The sequence below is a fragment of the Dasypus novemcinctus genome, chromosome 2 (genome assembly GCF_030445035.2).
Source record: "Dasypus novemcinctus isolate mDasNov1 chromosome 2, mDasNov1.1.hap2, whole genome shotgun sequence".
Lineage (NCBI taxonomy): Eukaryota > Metazoa > Chordata > Mammalia > Cingulata > Dasypodidae > Dasypus > Dasypus novemcinctus.
The window spans coordinates 133,722,697-133,743,261 of NC_080674.1; the positions used below are offsets into that span (position 1 = coordinate 133,722,697).

The 20,565-nt window shown below is 42.4% G+C and overlaps 2 protein-coding genes and 1 pseudogene across 2 annotated transcripts in view; 2 read left to right on the plus strand and 1 right to left on the minus strand.

Annotated features, from left to right (window-relative positions):
- Positions 1–16,199, minus strand: part of MARCHF3 (membrane associated ring-CH-type finger 3) — a 154,116-nt gene extending 137,917 nt beyond the window's left edge. Inside the window, exon 1 of the mRNA XM_004448155.5 lies at positions 16,078–16,199. The gene's annotated coding sequence lies outside the window, so the exon portion shown is untranslated. The remainder of the gene's footprint in view (positions 1–16,077) is intronic.
- Positions 3,146–3,259, plus strand: LOC111765919 (small nucleolar RNA SNORA70; annotated as a pseudogene).
- Positions 16,200–16,605: 406 nt separating the features above from the next.
- The window catches only part of MEGF10 (multiple EGF like domains 10), a 421,346-nt gene continuing 417,386 nt past the window's right edge, over positions 16,606–20,565 (plus strand). Inside the window, exon 1 of the mRNA XM_071209742.1 lies at positions 16,606–16,828. The gene's annotated coding sequence lies outside the window, so the exon portion shown is untranslated. The remainder of the gene's footprint in view (positions 16,829–20,565) is intronic.

The window sequence follows — 20,565 nt, forward strand, 5'->3', positions numbered from 1 at the left end:
TCATACTTTCAAACTGGGCTAAAGTTAGTTATACCCTGTTGAGTACTTCTACTTCTTAGAACGAACAATGAAGCAAGCATGGTGAGATACACTGCTTGGGCCTCTTATTTTAGCTGTGACATTTCCTGTCTCATGTTCTACCATCAATAGTGACCTACTTGTTAGACCATGTGATTTTCCAACTGGGGCTTTTGATACTCACACATGGGAAACACAATTATTTTTATATTTAGCACAAAATGTAGCTATGAAACATTTCAAATGATTTCTAGTTCAAGATATTCACATTAATTTTGTCTTGTGGTAAATTTTACTTTTGCTTTTTCATTTAGAAACTTAATAATAGTTATAACCCATTAAAAATAAAGCTTTCACCTTTTTAAAAGGAACCTACAAAATGCTACATTGTCAGTATCTAATAAATTGAAAACTAACTGGCAAAAAGTAAAAGAATCATGCCATACTTGAAGAATAGGCTTCAAATAAACCTTGTTGAAAGTATAGAAAACATAACTGCTGGTATCGTTTGGGTTTGAAATCCTTAGAAAAGTGAAAATAATTTATTAATGATAAAAGAGTAGACACTCATACTCAGAGATGAAAGAAAAGTGTACAAAAATAGGCATGGGATTTGTTAGGCAAAAGTAGGTGCAAAAACAAAACAAAACAAAACAAAAAACCTCAATACATGACAAACAAAACAATGCACAATAGGATTGTAAACACCTAGCAAAAAAAGCCTTACAGTAAAACAAAATAAGTTTGAGAGTTAATTTGGGAAAGTTGGTTTACTAGGCAAAGCAAAAAGTGTCATTCATGGTTTTCGAAATTAAGAAAAAGCTGGGAAAAGGATGTGGCTCAACTGATAGAATGTCCCCTTACCATATGGGAGGTTTAGGGTTCGAACCCAGGGCGTCCTGGCCGGTGTGCTGAGCTGGCCCACATGCAGCGCTGCTCCGCGCAAGGAGTGTCATACCATGCAGGGGTGTTCCCTGTGTAGGGGAGCCCCATGCACAAGGAGTGCGCCCCACATTAAGCCACCCAGGAGTGGTGCCGCACACATAGAGAGCTGACGCAGCAAGATGATGCAAGAAAAAAAAGAGACACAGATTCCCAGTGCCGCCCAGAATGCAAGAGGACACAGAACGATACACAGCAAATAAATAATATAAATTAAAAAAAAAAAAGAAAAAGCTATATTTGAAAATTTATGTATGTATGTACATAACATAGTAAATGGCTATTCAAAATTTTAAGTCTTTTCTTTTTAGCTTTGATCCACAAACCCTAAGGAAATGAACAAAGAACCCAATACTCTAATGAGGAATAGTAGTTTCATGTCACATGTGAATACGCCCATTCTCAACATTCAACCAAATCTCCCAAACAGATGATGTGAGGAGTCTGCAATACACCAATTTAAGTGAGTTTCCAAAATTCTGTAGCCACACCAGCTCAAAAGCAGCTGCTTTTGTGAATCATAAAAGACCTTTCAAAGCACAGTGTTCACACATGGAAAAGCACATGTTCTACTTTGCCTCTGCCAAAGAAGCCTCACCGCCCACTACCCCCCAAGAACTTGGGAAGTATTCCAGCAATGTGTGCGTATCCATTATGGATTCCTTCTCATTGTGACTGCTTTTGCTATACATTTTCTATAACCTCATGCTGTTTCCCACCCACACAGCTTAGAAAGGAAAAAAAAAAAAACAACAGAGAGAGAGAGTGAGATCCAAGCCTTTGTTCAGACAGAAGGGCCAATCTACTGTATATGAAAACTACCCTGTCAAAGAGAGACTCTCAAAGGCTTATATAGACCACGCACCTGTCTAACTTCAGTAATAATAATGATACATTGACCCAGCCCTCTAATTACCAATCTCCTTTTTACCTGGATAGTTACACATCTAACCATACTCAAGTTATAAAGTGAGAAGGGAAGGGACCCCAGTGCAGCACACAGGAAGAACCTACAATGGTAACAACATCAAAATATCCTCTTCCTTCTTTCCTTTCATTTTTTTCCTGACATACATCTGATGCAAACATAAAAACTATTGAGAAGAACTAGATTAAAAATTACTCCCAACTACATATCTATTTTACCCATTATAAAATTTATATTTGTTTTGAAAATAGGATATGAGGAGTTTGGCTGAGGGGTATGTTTCATAGTAAGCGACTTCAACATATTTTTCTGATCGTGGGGACACTAGAAGCCAGAAACAGTATCAAATGAGTTTCGGCCACTATGCTGAAAGATAGTAGCTTATGTGGTCACCTGGGGAAAGACATGGGGAGGATGAGCAGGTAGGAGGGGAATGTGAAGTTCTTGTCAAACTTGAAATGATGATTTATTTAGTTGACTGGTCAAGTCACATTGGCATCAAAGTTGCAAGCTTTAGAAAATGCCTCACAACATACTTAGGAAATGATACAGCAACTCACAGCACAACAGGGAAAGAAAAAAACATAGGAAAGTCTGTACTTTGGCAGAGAAGTTCCTGAGCTGAAATCCAGAAAATAAGAGTCTTTGGAAGAAGGCACTCTCCCTCGTTCCTCTCAATCCCTTCCGAATTAATATATGAGGTAAAGCAATTTTTCCACATGCAAACTTCATAATTACCTCAGAATAATTAAGAACACAGTTCTAAGAATAAATCATTTTAGTAGATACATGAGCTCAGATAAAAAATTATGTGTAAGCAGGGAAAACCATCTTTGTTTAAGTGAATTTATCACTACAAATTATCGTGCAATTATAATTCTCCCAATTCACAATTTAGTCTTATAAATTTATACCTTCATTTTTTAAGGGTTTATGCTGAATTAAAGGAGTTGGCATTCCTAAAACTGTAATCAATAACAAAACTAAACTTAAGAATATTATTCAATTTCCCCCAGTTGTATCAAGCTCTCTTGAAACTCTTACATAATTCTACTGCAGTATTTTTTTCTCCAAATAACTTTGCTATGTATATCTTATTTTACCCTCAAAGAGAGAAATAAAGAAAAGTAGGGAATAGGAAGTTAAGGTTTAAAATGTACAGGGTTCCTAATTGGAACGATGGGAAAGTTTTGGTAATGGATGGTGGTGATGGCAGCACAAAAACACAACATTGTGACCATAATTAACAGCACTGCTCTGCAGCTGACTGGCCCTCCTCCCCGTGGGGGCCAGGTGTGCAGTGGCTGCAGTCAGCAGCCTCCTTGGTAGTGTACGTGGCCTGTTGCCTGTATAAGTTGCCTGGAGACAGCCCTTCCTTGCCTGTTGCTGGTCCTGTCTGTGACCTTGTGCCATCCCCAATCTTGGCTCCAGACAGGTATGCCAGGTGCCTTTGGAAAGCCTCAGGGGACAGTGGCTGGGGTCTGCATCGGCCAGGTCATCATGTCCATCTGCATGAAGCTGCAGAACAAGGAGCTTGTGATTGAGGTGCTGCGCAGGGCCAAGTTCAAGTTCCCTGGCCACCAGAAAATCCACATCTCCAGGAAGTGGGGCATCACCAAGTTCAATTCTGATGAATTCGAAGACATGGTGGCTGAGAAGCACCTCATCCCGGATGGCTGTAGGGTGAAATACATCCCCAACTGTGGCCCCTGGGACAAGTGGCAGGCCCTGTATTTGTGAGGGCTTTGCCAGCACTGACCTCGCCTGACCTGTATCCTCCAATAAATGACAATAAATGCTAAAAATAATAATAGTAATAACAGCACTGAAATAAATACCTGACTGTGGTTAAAAGGGGAAATGTTAGGTTTGTATATATGACAATAGAATAAAATTTTTTTAAAAACTTCATGGAACTGCAGTACACAATGACTCCTAAATTAAACCATGGATCATAGTTAATATAAAAATGTGCTTTCATCAATTTTAACAAATGTTATCACAAATGCAAGGCATTAATAATAGGGCAAGATATGGGAATCTTGCGGTTTAAGCATGATTTTTCCGTAAGCCTTCAACCTAATAAAAATTAAAAAACAAAGGAAAGTAAAAGTTTTGTAAGTTTTCTTTTATAGGAACGATTCTGTAGCGCATGTACTCAGCTCAAATCACAATTGGCATTCTACTTTAATCCAAATGCAGGAGATAAAAAGATTGACTATGGACTATTAGAGATCAAAACTACTAAATATTCATTGTTCATTAACTTAGTCACTTGTTCATTCATTCATTTTACAAATTTAGCCAGAGTCTCATGGAGCTTATATTTTAGTGGGGGAGACAGACAAAAATAAGGAGATAAATGAGTAAAATATTTCATTATAAGATTGTGGCAAGGAAACAAAAATAGCACAGAAACAGAGAATTGAGGGTGGGGTGAGACCTAAATAAATTAGATGAACTAGTCCCAGGAGGGGCCCATGAATAGGAGACATTTAAGCCAAGGCCTGAGTGGAAGAATATAGCCATAGGAACAGAGGATGTGTAATCCATGCAGAGAGAACAGCAAATGCAAAGGGTTAGAGGTGGGAATGAGACTGGCTCATCAGCCAAACAACAAGGAAGCCAGTGTGGTTAGAAGGCTGAGCAAGGCCAAAAGGGGATTAATGGGGTCAAGAGTTGGGCAGGGTCCAATCACCTAAGGCCCTGTAGGCCATGGTAGTTTGGGGACTGTCTTCCAAGCTAAAGGGAAGCAATGGAGAGCAGGGAACAGACATGATCAGATAGAACTGAGTTCAAATCCTAGCTTAACCACCTATTAGCTATGTGACCTAAACAAATTTATAATTCCTAATTTATAATCGGGTGTTGATAATAGCCAATTACAATCATCAATAATTGTTAATGCTATAATATATAAAGTTATTAAAATTTTTTACAAATAGGCCTATACTGCAAAATAATATATCAGAAATAAAAATTATTGAGAAAGGAGCACATTATTTTCATCTTTTTTATCCAGGAAAGATCATATACTTACTGAGTACAAATAGACATAAATTAGTGCATTCAAATTTATTAGGGTTTACTGTGGTTCTAATCAGAATAAATATTGATCTTGGTTCATTTCTCTGTCCTTAATCAATCTGCTTTGTCTATTTAGGCTTTCCTAATTTGTGTCCAGAAATCTGTAGCAGTTCTAATACAGCAGTTAGATGAGGAATTCCGTAGTTATTTTACTAGTCATAACTTACAATTACCTGCCAACATCTATTGCTCCCCGCCTGCTCTCACATACATACATCTTTCTTGCTAAGAGAATCTTGATTCTGTTTAAGTTCTACCTCCTCCCTCTCTCAGGTAATCACAGTGATCCCCTTGCCAATGCTTGGTTTAGAGATGGACACATGGTCCAGTTCTGACTGAGATTAGAAGACAGCTCTTCTGCAATTCTTCCTAGTAATGTTTTCATATTCTTCAAAAGGGGGTGTGGGGGTGTGGGGAGTACAGTGGGATCCCTTTTCTGTGCTCTCGATATTGCCATGTGTAGCAGTTTGATATTATTGATGAATTCCAAAAAGAAATACTGGATTATGTTTGTAAACTGGTCTTTTCCTCTGGGCATATTAGATCATACTGGATTCAGAGGTTTACTTGATTAAGTAATCAGTAAACCTCTTAACGCCTGTAGAGCATTGAGTCCCCACTCCTTGGTGGGTGGGGACTCACAGATAAAAGACATGGCAAAGGACAGAGTTGAGGTTTTTTAATGTTAGAGTTTTGATGTTGGAGTTTGATGCTGATGTCTTAAGCTGGAGCCCCAGGAAATAAGCACACAGAGGAAAGAGAAGCAAGCCCTGGGAAGAGAGGAACCCCGGAAGCCTGAACCCTGGCATATGTGGCAGCCATCTTGCTCCAACACGTGGAAATAGACTTTGGTGAGGGAAGTAACTTTTGCTTTATGGCCTGGTACCTGTAAGCTCTACCCCAAATAAACATGCTTTATAAAAATGAACTGATTTCTGGTATTTTACGTTAGCATCCCTTTGGCTGACTAATATACCATGTCTGCAAGTGACTACAAGGGACTTAGCCTGAATTGCTGCAGCCATCTTATATTCAACAAGCAAACCAGTGCTATAGTGAAGCAGTCCTTAAGGACAACAGAGACAGAGAGATGGAAGGAACTTGTATCCCTGATGATGTCATTGTGCCACTCAATCACCTAATCCTGCTATCCATCTTACTTCTCACATGGGGTAATAAATTTCCTTACTGTTTATGTCAATTCCATTTGAGGTTCTTTGGTTCATGCCGCAGAAGGTTTCCTAGCAAGTGTGGTACATTACTTCCATGTAGACATTTCCATTTGGAAATACCACTCATTTCTCTGTCTCAGGTAAGTTCTAGGACTGCTACTATTTATGGCTCTAGCTCAGTAAACTTTAATAATGTTTGGCTATTGGGATGATACAGTGTTTTCCTTTATAACATTGAGACAGTCACCTGGAAAAGTTTAAGGGGAAAACACCCTAGAAGCCATGAGAGGAGGATAATACTTTGACATGGTAGTCAGTACCAAAGGGTCTCCCTACCAGTTAAAACACTTTGACCTTCACCTTGCCTAGGACATGTGTTCTTCCCCCAGGACCTAAATGAAGCATATCTTTCTTTTTTTTAAAATTTCTCTCCCTTTCTCTCCCCCCCCCACACCCACCCCCACCAGTTGTCTGCTCTCTGTTTCCATTCACTGCATGTTCTTCTGTGACTGCTTCTATCCTTATCAGCTGCACCGGGAATCTGTTTTCTTTTTGTTGTGTCTTCTTGCTGTGTCAGGTCTCCGTGTGTGCGGCACCATTCCTGGGCAGGCTGCACTTTCTTTCATGCTGGGTGGCTCTCCTTACAGGGCACACTCCTTGTGCGTGGGGCTCCCCTACGCAGAGGACACACCTGCGTGGCACGGCACTCCTTGTGCGCATCAGCACTGCACATGGGCCAGCTCCACACAGGTCAAGGAAGCACGGGGTTTGAACCGCGGACCTCCCATGTGGTAGACGGACGCCCTATCCATTGGGCCAAGTCTGCTTCCCTGAAGCATATCTTTCATTGGCCATTTGTTCCATAATTCTGAGCCCTTATCCAATTATAAGAATTTCAATAAAGCTATCACACAGGACATCACAGATCCAGGAAGAGGCCAGATGTTAAGGAGGCAGAAGCAGTGTCACACTCCACTGAAACAGAAGGATTAAAGAGAAAAGCACTCCAGAGAATAAGTGCAACACAGTGATTAACAGAAGGTAGATCTAGCTAAAAAGGAAGGGAGAAATTATTATTGTTGTTGTTGTTATTTTTAAGTTGAAAATATTAGGGATGAGTAAAATAAAATATCCATCTTACCAAAAAGCATGGCTGATAACTGACTGTGGAGGGAGGAGGTTGAACAGGATTATGGCTTGGGTAACTGATGGTGAGGGGTGGGAATGGGGTAAAATAAAACATGACATCAATGTCTAATGGTTCATAATAAGCAAAAAGCAGTATAGCTTGAAACCAAATTAACCATCTAGTCTAATGAGCATTTTTTCCTACAAGAAAATTATAGAATTATAAATTTAACACATAATGGAGAGCTGAAAATGTAATGCACACAGATTTCATAATTTTGTACAGTATTTGAAAAACATTACTTGGAAAATGAGGAGAACATTTTAACTAGTGAAAATGTGTTAAGACACCATAATTAAAAACAGAATAGTAAATGGTGGCTTAGCTCTTGAAAGGGTCACTATCAGGATTCCACTTAATGTCTTCATTACTAATCTGCAACAGAAATGGAAATTCATTCAACGTTCAGATGAAATTTAACTGTCAGATGTTGCCAGGGGCAGGAAAATGGTAGAAAAATATCTGAAGATATTAGAAACAACACAGCTTAATTACATAGATCAGAAAAACAACCTGAAACACCAAAAGTAAAAAATAAAGTAAAATAAACGAAGGCTAGAAGGCTGAAACCCAACGGCAATAATTCTGAAGGGGAAAATAAAGTGACAACTGTTGACATTAGCTGCAAGATATAATAACCCAGCCTCAAAAGAAAAATAGGCACAGAAGTTAGAACAACAAATTAAGAACTTACCAATAAAGGACGCAAAGTCCACATGTCCTGCAGTCAGATACGGCTACCCTTCGGTTTACTATTCTGTGTATATCTGCTTTGTGGATATACTCCAACTCCTTAGTTGTAATGAATATGTCTGTTGCTAGTAAAGCTTTGTGATCTTGTTTCTTCATGATATAATAAGGAAGCAGGAGGCGGTAAGAGTGGTTAGGCAGGTAAGGGGTATCATTGCCAAGTAGGAGTAAGGGGGGTAAAAAGGAAGGTTTTGTGAGACTAATTGCTTTTGTCCTGTATAGGGTGTCAAAGCACAGAATATCCCAGAAGAGGAGAAGCTGTATTATAGTTATCTTTTTCTTCCCATCAGAAAGACATGGGAAAGCTTTAGGAAAATCCTTTGAGAATGGTCAAAAATACAGTTACTCCCGGAAGGAAAAGAAGAATGATAACACTGATTATGATAGAGCTTCTTATAAAGTAGAGTTCTTATCTGAAAAGAAGGGCAAGAGAATATTAAAGAAAGGAAAACATTATTGAAGGGTGGGGTCTAAATTAAGGAGGAAATGAAAGTAGCGAAACTAACAATTAAGAGGTAAGAACTTTCTGACTGTGAGAACCCCGGTTTATGTAACATATTTGCAATGTGTAAGAGGAAGATTTGGTATGTAGGACAGTAAAGAGCAGATTTGAGAAAATAACAAAGCAAAGTACCAAAGAGAGAATCTCCACTAGCTGTAGGGTAGAGGACAAATGATTTGATACAGAGACGTTTGCCTCTGCCTCCTTACCTGGACCCTCGCTGAAGTCCTCCGAGTTGAAGGTGAAAGCCTTGGGATATGCAGGGACAGGTGCTCCTGATTTACAGCGTCCAAATGAAACTATTGAGCCCATGACCCAATCTAGGGCTGCAAACCTTCTTTGTTGCTATATTCATCTACATGCCTTGTAGACTTATCACCCAATTTTCTAATGATATTTTCTTGGCAGGTATGAGAAGTAAGTGCCTCTGTTAAGTGAGGCTCAGTCTCCCAGGTAAGACAGAAAATCAGGGTTCTTGGTGTCTTGAAGTCATTCAAACTCCCAAGAGATCTAAGAGAAAAGAGCTATTGTAATAGCCTCAAGCAGCTATGCTTAATTCAGCTGATCCACAAGCTCTGCCTGGACACATGGTCTCCACAGGGCCTTAGCAACTGGGCTCCTAGGACTGGTGCTTGTCTACGCCAATCAGACTCTCTGCTAAACATGACTACTTGGGGGAACTCCCTGAACCAAAAGTTTTAGAATTAAAAACTATTACTGAAATTAAAATGATCTGCTGGAATTATTATTTTTTAAAACAGCTCTCCTCAACAAAAGCCAAGCTTTCCTATTTTGCCAAGCTTTAGACATCAGCAGCCTCTAGACCTAGCACATCTTGCTCTTCAAAGGTCAAAGCCAGCTAGCCAAAAGGAGCCAAGCCATTACAGATTTCAAAAGACTTGAGTGAGGTTGTCCCAGACCTCGAAGTGGAACCCAATGAGTCAGCTGGAGTTTGAGGACAAAAAAGGAACCCGAGTAGACAGCCTAGACTAGGGTGGGAGTTGGAGCCATCCTTGAAGAAGATACAACAGGGAGGTACTGAGAAGGAGGCAAGACATGAGTAAAGGTGCGGGCTTTGAAGATGGAAGAGGCAGGACTGGATGATAGTTAAGTGACACACTAAGACTGGTGCTTAAGCAAAAATTCTTACCCTAGGATTCTAGTTATTGCTCCCATCCAAATTTTTGGTGAATGTCTTTATGCATATTCCTTTTGAGGCTTTGCAATATTCACTTGTTATTCCTTCTAGCCTCTCGTGTACTGAGCAACTATTTCTTGTGTACTCTTTCTTGAGAAGCTACTTAATAAGAAAGGTGTGGTCCCTGCCCTAAAAAGGATCAGAGTCTAGAGCAGGGAGATTACAGAAGAGGAGATAAGGGCTCTGCCAGCAGAAGGCACCATACTAAGGAGAAGACCTGGAAACCCAGGCTTCCCAAAGGTGCTAATGCTTCAACTGACTTCTTAGTTAGCTAAGCAGAGATGTGTTATCTAAGATAGTTACTCAATTAATATTTAATGATAATTTCAGTTCATTTTGTTTTGTAATAATTACCTGAAAAAATCCGTTAAGGACTGGTATTATCACAACAGTTCTTACTATTGTCAGTCAAAATGATAATTCTACCCATCTTAGTGTTCAAGGGTAAAATTGAAAAAATTCTATACCTTACCTTTGGCTAAGGGCGGCTGGGGAGGGGAGTGCACTCTGCTCCTAACTGGAAATGGCATCTTCTTGTTTTACTTGCATTTTTACATAGCAAAAAGTTTTAAAAGCCTTTGAAAAGAGCACATTTTGCTCATTTGAAATATATGTGTATATTTTAGCATAAAATATACTTGGCAGCTTCTAACATAATTGGATGCCTTTGCCTTTCAAAAACTTGATTTCTTTTTAATCAAATTTTTAGAACCATACTGGGTTTTTTGCCAGAGTCGCAATAGTGTGCAATAAATACATCATTAGATCAATGGTGGTCTGATGATGGATTACTGAAAAGATAGTTCCAGCCAAGAAGAATAAGCCCAGAAGTCTCATTGTGCAAAGATTAATAAAATATTGTTTAAAACATAGATACTGAGTTAATATAACAGGGAAGAAAACACTGTAAAATAGAACAGTCGCGGGTTTATAATGTGGTGATATTGATCACAGATTTTCCTAAGTACTGTACAGAAGCCACACTATTATATATGCATCTGATTAGACCCAGAGATGAGAAGGAAAAAGTTATAAAAAAGAAACTTACCAGGGTAAGGCCTGCTGCTGTAATAAATTATTTAAAACAAGTAGGGTGAGTGGGTTGTGAATACAATATAAAACAGAATCGATGCCCCCAAACCATCACAACCTGTATAAATTTCTTACCACCCTGTTAGTATTTTAATGTAGGTGTTTCTTTCCCACCATTCTCCCGTCTCAACCCCACCCTTGATCATTCACTGTTTGCCAAGTTCTTTTCTCAGAGCTTAATATTTGCTTTTCTCCTGTGACCCAAGATGTGGTCTTAGTTATATTTTTTAGAATGTATCAGAAGAGTGTAAGGTCACAGATGTGCATCTGTCACTTCATTCATCTGGATCTTAAATTTCCCACTGAAGGAAGCAGATGTGACTCAAGCAGCTGGGCACCCGCCTACCTCATGGGAGGTCCCAGGTTTGGTTCCCAGTGTCTCCTAAAGAAGACAAGCAAGAAAGCAAGCTGATGTGATGGGCTGGTGTGGCAAGATGATGCAACAAGATGATGCAACGAGATGACACAATGAAGAGACACAGTGAGGAAACTCAGAGACACAACAAGCAGGGGGCTGAGGTGGCTCAAGTGATTGGGTGTCCCCCTCCCACATGGGAGGTCCTGGCCTGCTTCTCAGTGTCTCCTAAAAAAAGAAGACAGAGAGTAGACAGTGAGTATAAACAATGGGGGGGCAGGGGGAATCAGAAAGAAAGAAAAGAAAATCTTAAAAAAAATTCCCCACTGAATCTATAAGCTGAATATAATACACAAATCAAAATGACTTTAATATTATTCTTCTCCTTTTTCCTTTTTCTTACTATTATTATACTTAACTCCCCAAACCAAAACTGAGTAAAACTTCTATAGCCCAATGACGATTCTTTGAGATTAGTGGAGGTTAATAGATCCAAAACAATAAAGGAGAAATCCTGGAGGAGAAATAGTGCAAATGGCAAAAAGTTAAGATTTAGGAAATGCTAAGAAGGAAATCTGACTTGAAAAGTGAAATTTTTATAAGATTTGGCCATGGGGAAAAGGGTAAGGAAAGATACATCAAAAACCTGAAGTGTATCACGGCCAAAAAAAGGGAAAGAAAGGAACAAGAATTGTAGTTTGGAAGCTTGCAATGACCTACGGTCAGTTTCTAAATAAGCAGCATTCTACTGCAGTTTTTTGTTTCATTTTGTTTTTCAGTATGCTCAGGGATTGTGGCTTTTAATTTTTCTAATTTCATCCAATCATGCAGAAGCTGGGCAAATAAAATATACGCAGCTATAATTTGTCAAAGTAAACAGATCATTAGCAGTATAACATGATTCCATAGGCAAACAGTATAGGTCTAAAACACAAGTCCAGAGAATTCTACATGTAGGCTTTGTGGCTGTTGTGTTCTGCGACATTGGCAAATTATTTGCCTCTCTGGGTCAATGCTGGCTAGTTAAGTTCAGGGTCACTGAACCAACTCTCATATAGGTTGGTTAACTTTATAAGTAAAACTGTTTCAAGTTCACATTCAATGTAAAAAAAATTCTATGAGATAAAAAAATTGTAGATGATATGAATGACTAAGCACAATACTATCACCAAATCAAAACAAAAGGTCACAAGGTCCATTTCTCAGTTATTTGTGTCATCTTTGAATATGAAGGAATCTAAATATTATCCTTTTGTGGCTGCTGTTTGCTCACTTGTAACAAAACGGAAAAAGAAGTATTATACTCAAAGGATTGTTAGGATAAGTGACCTATAAAAGGCCTTCCAAGTACTCCTTAAAGCAGAAACTACTCCCTAAAAATCCCAGTGATGATCCAGTGGTTTGGAACAATCCAGGTTTAAATGCAATATCCTCCCCCTATTTGTCATCAGGAAAGTAAATATTCTGGGCACTTCTTACCTCTGAGTAGAAGTCACTTGTTTTTTTTAGGTATCGAAATGGTAGAAAGGGGGAAGGGCAACAACTTCTGATAGCTCTTATGTCTTTTAAACCTTGTGTAGGAGTCTTAAATTAAGAATTATGCCAGTCTAAAATGGGAGAGTAGAACCCAAATGTCAATATCAAACAAGAAATTTTAAAAAAACGAATTGGCAATAATTAATAAATCAAATTTCATACTGATTTCAGTGAAAGGAGAGGTAGCAATCAACTTTCAGCACATCTCTCTAATACTGAAAAAACGTATTTACTCAATTACATAGACGGCTCAAAAAATTTTAAGGTGACTCAGAAAATGAGAATCCCTGAGCCTCTGGGCAGGTGGTAGGCCAGCTACAGCTTCCCCAGGAAATCCTTCATCTCTTGTTAGTCTCTACTAGCTGCGCTAACGTTCTCACTTTGGTTCTGGCCCCCAAGTCTGGAACAGCTATCAAAGAGACAAAGGTGCCTCCCGAGGACTAGGATCTCCCTAACCTCCAGGGAGAAATGCTTACCAGTTTCAAGTTAGGAGCAGCAAAGTCACCCCGGGGCACTCCAGGAACCCACCTGACTCCGAGTGGGGGTGGGGGGTGGAACAGCTAAGAATGGGGAGGGATCCTGAATTACCTGGCTTCCCCAATTCTACCCTTCCTTAGAATTGGGACCAACTTGGAATAGGGACCACTGAGGATCCCAAAACACTTCCAAACAACAGGGCAAAATATGCCCACTGTTGAAGACAGAAAGACTTAATGCATATTAATTTCGCAATGCTGGTAATTGCCACCTAGGAATTTCTGAACAATTATGTGTTAAATCAACTCATATTGTATAACTGTTATTTTATCTCATGAACACCATTCTAGTGTTTTTCCCATTATGTTAAGTGGACCCCACTTGCATCAGAACCAGCTGAGGGTGCTTGTTAAAAAGGCAGATTCCTAAGTTCCACCCCAGACTCCTGAATCTGAATCTCTGGGACTGGAGTCCAGCCTAAGAAATGAATTTCGTAGGAGCAACCCACTTGATTCTGATGACAATATAAACCTGGGAGAATTATTGTGTCTATATGCTTCAAGCGAAATTTAAAGGCATTCACAGGTTAGAGATTTGCATATTTTCCCAAAATTGTTTAAATACCATAAAAAATTTTTTCTTGTGATGAGTTCTTAAATGCCATTTCAATTTGTTGTGCCCATAGATAATGAACACCATTATTAAAATGTGTTTATTAGCATAAAATTATTGGGAAAAATATCAACTATACGTCTCAAAAATATTACCTTTATTTTGTCATCAGAAGTAACTGTGCTATTAAAGAAATTTATAGTTATTTTAAGTATTGGTTACTTGGGTGCAGGAACTCATTAAGCTGTTCTACTCCTCCCATAGCCTTTTAGTTAGTCATAAGGATTTTTGTGATAAAGACCTTTATTACTTTTTAAACTATAAATTCTGAACCACTGCAACTAGTGATTAGGCTGAATATGAAATTATATCTTACTTATATATTCCTAAAAATGTATTTTATTGGAATTACTAAGTCTTAATGCAGGTAGACTAAATAGCCTCTGCATTAAAGCTCTGCTTACTTCTATTAAGTGTTGTTTTCTCTCCTGATGCAAAACAATTGAGTTTTAACGTATTCCCTTAAGAAGCAAAGAAAACAGTGTCTGATATACATGCTACTGTGAAGCAGTAAACCTGTGTTGCATGATGACAAGCACCTCATTTCTTTTTTAGAGGGATTTCTTCTCCTATAAGCTATCCCCTCTCCAAGTGTGGCTATAATTATTTCACAAAATGCAGTTTGCCATTTCTGAAAAGACAAGCATTTCCTTTGGCTCTCACCAAAATCACAAGTTCAAGACCAAAAGTGAAAGAAAATAGAACTTGAGAGGTAGGTTTTGTTTGTAGCATGTTGTTCCTTCTAAGGGTTGCCCCCTACCCACTCCCACTCCAGTGCTCTGACTGAAGTGTATATGTTATGTTTTAACAGATGGGCCGGCTGGCGGCTGCTGGGCTGTAAAAGAGGAAAGTGGAAGCTGCGCGGAACGGTATTGGACTGAAACCTCGTAAAGTTCATGGACATACGCTGACCCAGACAGACCAGGCAGATTCAACATGCTTACACACATACACAAACACACACGCGCTTTTGCCATATGCCCCACAGTTCAGAGGATCCATCTCCATCAAGCAGGGGACTTTTATCTTTTCGTGTATTTTTTCCATCTATCAATCATACACACACATACCAAACACATATAGCTAAATAAATCTCAACGTTTTTATATATTTCTAAAGATCAAAATACTACCAAAGTCTGTACTCAAGTCCCTTATCTAGTAATCTCAATAAACTCTCATTCAAGTCAAATAAGAATTGGAAGAATTGGTAAATTGAATTATATTTAGTCTATACATAATGTGAACTACATGCATGTAACTGCCCTCAGAAAAGCAAGATGCTTTTATCCCTTCACCATTTGGGGGGGCCCGGGGGGGGGGGGATCGATTCCAGACGGAGTCACAAACGAAATGTCAGATTTAACCTTGAATCTCTGTTGTCAGTTCCTGTCACAACTTCATCACTTAAAAACACACAGGTGTTTAAACAAACACCAGCCGGCCAGCCAGGCGGTCCCTCTCGCCGCCTCGTCTTTCTCGTCTCCAGGACTCTGAGCGCCGGGACCGAGCGCCACCCCCACCGGCCCCGACCAAGTCCTCGGGACACGCCTGACGGGGGGAAGTGGAGGTCCCAACAATTCATGAGGGATGTAGATTCAAGTGCTAATAGAAAGAAGATTACTTTACAAAGTTTAATATCCGTGCTGTCAATTTCTCTCAATCATTACTAACACTGAAGCCCCCGCCACAGAAGCCAGAGGGTCCCTCAAGTTCTCTGCCCGCCGAAGCCCCACCCCGAACACTGAGACGACGGTTCAGGCTCGGACGCCGGCTCACTGCAGCGCATCGGCTTCGGCGTCGGTTAATTTTTCAGGAACCCTTCCGCGCGCCACAAAGAACCGCCGCCCGCACCGAAGCCGCCCCCAGCGCGCGGCGTCGCCGCCGCCGAGGGGCAGGGGACGTCCCCGTCCGCACCTCACGATAATTACAAGGCAAGTGCCTGCGTCCGCAGCCCGCGTCCCGGCCCGAGTCGGGATGCTTTGAAACCGAGAAGTTCGGGAGTGGGGATGTTGGCCCCGAGTACATCCCGCCTAGCCCTGCCCTCCCCAGAACGGTCACGCTCGGACTGCCCGACCGACAGACGCGCGCCAGGACGCCGGCTCGCTGGCAGCGCACCAGCACCAAGAGGAGCCGCGGGTCCTGCGCGCGGCCACTCACCCTCCTCGCCGAGTCCCGATCACAAACCGACGCCCCTGCTCCGGGTCCTGAATCCCAACTTGCTCCGAATCGGCGGCTGCTCTCGCGCCAAAGGACTGGTGCACACTGGCTTGGGCAGGCACTTCGGGGGAAGCACAAGCCCGGCGGCCGTCTCGGTTCAGCAGCCGCTCGGAACGCGCTGACAATTCATGGACCTGCTCAGCGACTGAGGCAGAACGCGGAGCTGAGCTGACCCGGCTCGGGAGGGAGGCGGGGCCGGGCGGAGGGCGGGGGCGGAGCCAACCCCGGGCCGGCCCCCGCAGGCAGGGCATCCCGCGCCCCTGTGACTGGCGGAGTGGGCAGCCAATTGAGATGGAGTCAGGGCACGGCCGTGGGCGGTGCCGAACGCCAGACTCCGCCCCGCAGCTGCGGCCCAATCACCTGAGGCCCGAGGCTGAATGGGAACCCCCCCACCGCCCCCCGGCGGCTGGGAAGTTGGCGGCGGAGATGGGCGGAGGCTTGGAGCCTGCGCCGTAGGGGGGCTGCTGCGAGACCCGGGCGCCTTCGGAGAGGGGTGGCGGCCCCGGGCGGCCCCTGGCTGAGAGAGGCCTGCGCGCCGCGGGGAGCCCCCGAGCCGCCGCGTCCCGGCGCGCCGTGGGGCGGGGAGCCCAGCCGAGGCCACAGCGCCCGTACCTGGCGCCCGCGGGAGTCGAAGAACTCGGCGGCCCCAGGGGAGCCGCAGCAGTTGGAGGAAGTCGAGGACCCGAAGAGGGTGAGTCCCTGGCCAGGTCACCCACCGCCAGTGGAGGCCGGGGCCCGGGACTGGGACTGGAGCTCCGGGCTCCGCGGACAAGGGTGTGATTTCGATCTAGGGCTTATCGCCGAAACAAAACTTGAGTCCCCGTACCCTTCCCGGAAAGTTCCTTACGTGCGCCTCGCCGCCGCCTCCCTCGGCACCTGCAGCGGGGGCACTTGCCGGGCGTCGGGGCCTCTTCCCGCCGCTGGCGTCCTGGGCGCCTGCACCGAGCGCGGCGAGCCGGAGGCCTGAGCGCTCGACGGCTCAGGACCCGCGAGACCATCCGTGCTCCTCGGCCTGCCGCGGGGCGCGTCCGCGGCGGGGGCGCCCCCAGGACTCCGGACGGGCGGTCTTCGCGGGCGGGAACACCGCACAGCGAGCCGCATCTGTCCCCTCTGCGTGCTCTCTACCCCTTCCCCTTCAAAGTCCCTATCAGGGATGGCGACAGGGAGTGAGTTCAGAGACGTCGGTAATGGGGCTGGAACCGGGAATCTGAGCTCCTCCGACCATAGGGTCGCTTGTGGCCGAGTGGTCGTGACGATGGCTTCGTGGGCTCTGCCCGCCCCGACTGGCCAGGTCACTGCTGTTCCCCTTGCCGGTGGCTGTTCTCTTTCCCTCACTGCAGCATATGTGGCGCTGTGGATGCTGTTGGGGGGTCAAACGACCGAGGTTTGGGTGCTCTTACTTTCCATTGAGGCCTAAGGATGTAAGCAAGCCTTAGACTGTAAGTGCCAATCAAGTGGGTAGGGGCCTCTCTCTGCTTAAACCTGCACTGGCTGTAGGTGGGCACACAACCCACGTTAGAATGAAGGGATGTGTGGCAGGAAGGCTTACTCGTACCCTGACACTTAACCTTTACCACTGACCTGCTTGCTTCCCACTCAATTCCCCTTCAGTTAAAGGCCGTTGTCTCACTTAAATGCCAGAAGTCCTGAAGGTTTTAGTCTCTCAGAGTGGGAAAATATTAAGGGACATGATAAGGGAGAATGGACCTTGGCAGGGTTATTTCAAGTACCCTCCCCCCAAGATCCTGCACTGTAGCAGACTTCTCATGAGTAGGTTCCGATGGGGCCCACCAAGGAAGGCAAGAGGCCTGTGACTGAAAAGAAGTGGAATGACCCCTCTTCAGGGAAGGCTGCAGCTCTAAGTTGAGCTCTGCCCTCAATTGAGTTTCAATTCTGTCTCCTACCTTTTTCATTAGGGAAGCATCGTTAAGGCAAGTGGTCGGAAGGGCAAGAAGATTGGAGCCTGGACAATCCTTAAAAGACCCTGAAAAAATTGATCCCTGATACAGAAATTGCACAAATTTAAACCTTCCTCATCTAGTGAACCAAAGGACTGTACAGGTCTGAGTCAATTCCAGGTGTTGCTTAGTGTGCTGCTGAGTGGCCTGGGGGAATGGTGTTTGCCCACAAGAAGTGAGATGTAGACCACATGAATGGAATATCCACTGGGTCTCTGCCCAGCTCTGGATGGGGGGCTAGAGGTGCCAGACAGGGGAAAAGGCCAAGGGGAGGGAACTATTCTCGATCTGTATTTAAAAGTATGCTTTTCTCTCCTCCCTATCCTCGATATGTATTAAAAAGTATGCTTTTCTGTTTGCTTTCATGAATTCTAACCCTCTTCCTTGAACACTTCCATGGAACTTATCTCCTTTGGGTGGAATTAGCATGAAATTCTCATGAAGGAAACTTTTTTTTCCCTCACTCCTAGATCTAAGGAGAGAATAAGTTTGCTAATACTGTTTTTCACAGTTGTTAAAGATTATTTTAAAAATCACCTTAGAAATAGGAGCCAAACAGGCTGGTGACTGTACTTGTCATAGTATTTACAATAAATGATGAAAAAAGGACATAAAAGATTTCCTTTCATGAAACAAATTAGAACTAAACAAATTACTTCCATGTCCTGGTTTCCATGGTTTTCTGCTTGTTTGTTGTTTCATACAGACAAGGCCATCCATGGTTTCTTGGACAAGTAACCGATCTTATTTTCCTAGTAGAATATGGGGATGGCCCATAGTCAAAAGATTGTTAGGGGAACTAACAACCAAAAAATGTCTCATGTCCAAGTGATAAGGTATTGTCACTATCAACACCAGTTACAATAGAAGATGGTATGGAAATTTGAAAAGTCTAAATTTCCTGTCTCTTCCCTATCAAATATTGTTTAAAGGAAAATGAGATCTGTTACTTGTTCAAGAACCCACAATGGTCCTGTCCTCATGAAAGAAATGGAGAACCATGAAAATCTAGATATGGAAGGGACCTTTTTAGTTCTAATCTATTTCATGAAAGGAAATGCCCTTCCCTCAAATGAATGAAAAAGTTTGTGGAATGGCTTGGTAATGAGAAGACAGATCTGGGACCGTGGAAAAAGGGCTGGTCCCTTTGCCAGTATTGAGCAAATCTGCCTTCTGTCGCCCCATTCTAACACTGAAACAATATTTGGGAACTGTCTTAATTTCACTAGGGTGATTGGTAGGAAGCCTTGGGTTCTAATCTAAGCAGCCACCTTAGTGAGTGCTCCTGGCAGTCACTTAACCTCTGTTTACCCTTGGTTCCTTGGCCATAAAACAGCAGTGGCAAAATCAGCCCACTGTGTTTAGCTGCTTAAGGGGGACACTGTGACTGGTTACAAAGCACTGCAAATGCATGACATTATAGCATTACTGACTGCTGAAAAGGAGAGCAACATAATGTTGAAATGGGAAGAGTGCGGTCTAACAATTCCTCTTGAAATTGCAATTTCCATTTATTTTAATCTCATTGGAATATTGTCTTTTCATCCTGTAAATGGAAATGAGGAAAAAGGGTGCTTACCATCCTTATTCTTTGATTATCAAATGTTTTGGAAGGGTTATGGAAGCAAACCTAGGGTTCAGGAAAATTTTAATGTGAATTGTATTCGCCGGCCTTCTCACCACCTCTGCTCAACATATATTCACTTTGAAAATTCTTCACAGTTGGAAGAGGTGGAAATAAAGGTCATTGCAAAGAAATCCAAAATCAGAAGTTGCAGCTCTGCTGTGGATTCGTTCTGAGACCTTGAGCAAGTCCTTAACTTCTCTATGTCTTGGTTTCCACCTATGAAACTACAGTAATACTTCTGCCCAGTCTCACAGAGAAAGATAACTAATGATAAGGGACTTTGAATTATTACTTGCTGTGTAGACTACAAAATGTCGTGCAGGTGTTTCTGGCAAACTAAAGTATGCTTTTATTAATAGTTTGTATACCACAACTAGGAGATGTTTTTGTAAAAGAGAGATTACTCTTGCACAATATCTGCAGCTGGGGTTATGCTACCCACAAAACAGTGATACCTCATTGCATTTGAATGACAAAGCATTTGTCCATTTGAGAGTTCTGTTGTCACGAGTCAAACAAGTTAAAATATGATATCAGAAAGGGTGGGTAAGGAAAGCATGTATTCCTCAAAAACTTGGGGTTTCGTCATACATGGTTGCTACTGAGGACAAGCATAATGAAAGACTAGAATAAACTTGGGAAACGATGACCTGATATAAAACTAGACTAACTGGTCAGGAATATGCCAGGAAAGATTAAAATACCCTTAATTTAAAAATTTCATAACAAAACAAATAACAATGGGGAATTAGCCATTTGGAAAAGGAGGATCATGTGCTTATGCGGGAAAAAATGGATACCCAAAATAAGCCAAAAATGAGAACATAGGGAGTTCTCAGAAAC